The sequence below is a fragment of the Pseudophryne corroboree genome, chromosome 5, assembly GCF_028390025.1.
Source record: "Pseudophryne corroboree isolate aPseCor3 chromosome 5, aPseCor3.hap2, whole genome shotgun sequence".
Lineage (NCBI taxonomy): Eukaryota > Metazoa > Chordata > Amphibia > Anura > Myobatrachidae > Pseudophryne > Pseudophryne corroboree.
Window position 1 is genome coordinate 224,436,376 of NC_086448.1, and position 4,129 is coordinate 224,440,504.

The following is a 4,129-nucleotide window of genomic DNA, read 5'->3' on the forward strand; positions in this document are numbered from 1 at the left end:
TCCCTGACTTCCCCAGCGGCACCCCTGCTCTGTGGCTGAATCGCATCACCATACTTTTGTATGGTGACTGCAATTCATGTAGGAACGGAAAGCCCAGCTTTCAGTTCCCCTTTGCAAAACCCCATCACCATCTCAGACAGGCGTAGGGAGGCTTGTACAGGAGAAGAGCAGTGAAGACGTCCGTCTCCTGCCTTCTCTCCGCCCCCTTCCGTGACAGGAGCCAATCAGAGGAGCAGTAACGCAGCGGTAAAACCTGTTACTGGCCCAATGTATGTTCCTCGTACTGTATGTTCTACTAATCCTTAGCCAGCCACGCTGTCAGTTGCTTCCACAACTCCTGTTACATGTGACTTCTACGGCACGGTATCTGCCCTCATTGGTCCACTGCGGGCACCGTATGTACGAACGTGACGGGTCCCGCACGGTCATACATACGGTACCTGCGGTGAACCAATAGGCTGCCTATGAGAGCAGGTACCGTGCCACAGAACTCACATGTAACAGGAGTTGCGTAAGCAGCTGACAGCGTGGCCAGCTAAAGATTAATAGAACATACGGGGGAAAGACATCGGGCCGGTAACAGGTTTTACGGCTGCATTACTGCTTAGTACATCCCGCCCTTAGAAAGTTATTAACAACTACAGGAAACTCTATGGGACTTGGGGGGTTGATTCAGACCTGAACGCTGCTGTGCGTTTTCACAAAGCGGGCGATTAGCAATAGACTGCGCATGAGTATGTGCAAGTGCACGCACGTCGGCAAACAACAACAGGCCTCACCAGACAGGGACAGGCTGGTACGAAAATTTCAATCGCACAGCTATTCGCAAGGTGATTGACATGAAGAGGCCGGCTCTGGGTGGTAACTGGCCATTTTCTGGGAGTGTCAGGGAAAACACAGGTGTTCCCAAGCGTTTTCAGGGTGGGTAGGCGACATCAGCTCTGGCCCCGATCAGCCCATTCTCATCGCACTGTAGGAGTAAGTCCTGGGCTGCGCACAGACTGCACACACTGGAAAAACCATTCTATGGTGAGTGAGGTGCAAATGGATTTGCAGCTGTCCGCTGACTGAGGGATTTTTAGCAGCTCGGCTGAATGACCCCCTGAATACAATAATTTGCTTTTATCAGTATTTTTGGAGTCTAAAGGTGGACATATTCGTCTTATTATCTAAGACATACACCATGTTTTTATGCAGATTGGTTCTCTGACATGCTTTATTTATGGTATAATTTTAAGGATAAATACTGTATATAATGTAAATACTGTATATAGGCCCTCATTCTGAGTTGTTCGCTCGCTAGCTGCTTTTAGCAGCATTGCACACGCTAGGCCGCAGCCCTCTGGGAGTGTATCTTAGCTTAGCAGAATAGCGAACGAAAGATTAGCAGAATTGCTACTAAATAATTTCTTGCAGTTTCTGAGTAGCTCCAGACCTACTCCTAGATTGCGGTCAGCTCGGTCTGTTTAGTTCCTGGTTTGACGTCACAAACGCGCCCTGCGTTCGGCCAGCCACTCCCCCGTTTATCCAGACACTCCCGCGTTTTTCCCTGACACGCCTGCGTTTTTTAGCACACTCCCGGAAAACACTCAGTTACCACCCAGAAACGCCCGTTTCCTGTCAATCACTCACCGATCAGCAGTGCGACTGAAAAGCGCTGCACGATCAACAGCAAAACTGCTAAGTTTTTAGTTAAATAACTAAGCGCATGCACTCTGCGTACCATGCGCATGCGCATTTAGCAACAAATCGCAGCATAGCGAAAATCGGCAATGAGCGAACAACTCGGAATGACCACCCTAATGTTTAACTCTTATTCAGTATTATATAAGAGCATGTTCATTTTTTACTCATGCAGTAGTTCTGAGATTTTTTGCACATAACTTGCTTGTGCGCTCACCTTTTCGTGCTGTCTGTTCTAAAGCTGACAACTGACCATTTGCTCCCAAACACTGAAAAACAGACAAAAATATCTCAGGCAAATTGGTTAAATCCATTTGCTTTAACTAATTTGTCTGAATGACAGTTTTGGCCAGTTTTCCAGCATTTCAGAGCAAATGGTCATTTGCTCCCATATATTACCAGGTTTTCATTCCAACCATCCAGATTGGACAATAAATCTTTAGGTGTACGGCCAGTTTAACTGCTAGAGAGGGGTTGCAGGATCAAAGGATCCACTGTCCAAGATTACTGTAAACAGAGGGAATAATTTAGGAACAAGTATGCCTGAAATCTTCTCAAAGTAGGATGCTGAGGCCACTTTTTTAGAAATGCCGATTTCTTCCTCTTTGATTTTACAGTTTAACATTACACTTGGCTCACGTGGGCAAGGGGGGAGCTATGAGAGGTGGCAGGAACGCAGGTAATAATCAATCATCTGCTCTAGATCAGACAGGGAGTGATGAGACAAGCCTAAATGGTATAAATCAATGGACAGAAATTTCTTCAAGATTAAATCCAGGTGACAAATGGTCTAATTTGAAGTATTTATGATAATGTGAATGGTATTGTGATACTGCCCCTACCATAGCCATCTAGGCAGGAGTGAGTCCACTTCGTTTGATTTTTCATAGAAGTGTTTTTTGGGTTCATTTAAGGGATTTAGCTGCTTTTTGGGCTAGGACCGCATTGAAGTAACCCCAGATGGGCAAGAGCTCTTTGCGTTTATCAGGGTGTAGTGACTGGATAGGGCTGGAGCAAGTGTATGAAAGGTAAATGGTGGGATGCGCACTGGCGCTCCTGCTCAGCCCACGTAATTCCTTAGCTGTACCCAAGAACAACAAATCAAGTTAAATGCAAATGACAGCATTGACGTAACCCTCAAGGCTCTACTCAATTACATAAATATGAGATACAGAGTATGAAAACAGAAAAAACTTCCCTTAGTACAGTCCAGCAGCACTTTTTCCACTTTCAGTGCGTATAACATAGGGGGAAAAAACAAAGGGACAATATAGTAACTCTGAGCTACAAAAATGCCTCTATGGGCCCTGTGCTCTATAGTACTTATATCAATAAAGGTGACTTTCAGGGTTTTTGAAAGACTACTAAGGTATTATGGAGGTTATTCAGGTCACATCGCTAAGCGATGCGACCGCAATAACCCCATTCCCGGCACCAATGCACATGCTCCGTCCTACACATGCAGCCAATGTGATCTAATTGCATTGGCTGCAAACGCCTCTGCCGGAATGACAGGCAGAGGTGTTTTTGGGGCGGGCGGCGACAAAGCATTGCGGGGGTGGTGCGGGCAAAATGGGGGCAGGTCGGCAGCATTTTTGGTGCGTGACATCACACACAGCCACTTCGATCAAGAAAATGGCATAAGCAGCCCAGCTGCTGGGGGTCATCCACAGTTGCTGCGACTGCAATTAAATTGCAGTCCAAGCCGCTGGGCAGACCATTCAGCACGCTGGGCAGTCTTGTCCTGCGATGGGCGGCTCCCAGCATGCAATAGAAAGTATTGCAGATTCTGATTTTTAGCAGAACCTGCAATCCTTACTGAATAACCCCCTATGCTCACTTGTAGTAAGACTTCAATGTGCAGTATCAATCTATGCTCCTTTTAGTGGGACACACTGGTCTTAAGCTTGGTGTCTCTTCCATAAATATACGTGGTTTTGAGGAGGGAAAAATAATCACAAATAATGTATTATCTTCAAAACCAACAAGTTTTTATTAAAACAATTATTTCTCCAAAATAAAACCATACAAAAACAGAAACGGTAAATTAGGCAATGGAACTGTACTAAAGGGCCGATTAAAAAATGGACACAGCGACCGCGTCCATCTGGCGTGTACAGTGCGTGACCCTTCCCCTTGTGGCTGAATCCATTGACAGTGGCATTCGGGAGGCAGCGATGCGTTTCGTGGGCATGGCAGAGCCGAACGGGGGAGTGCTGGGAGAGTTTTCTCTCATTAAAACAATGGTGGCGGACTGCCTGACACCGCAGCCAGGAGTCAACCTTAATTCGATGTGAACACTTGCCCTGTGCTGGGCAGCCCCCAGCATGTGACAGGCACACAGATCTTGCGGCGTATGCAGTGATCTGTGTCCATCTCTGAATAACCCCCTACATATGTACTTGAATAAAGCAGTGTATACAATCTCAACTGTTCCGGAATGAGG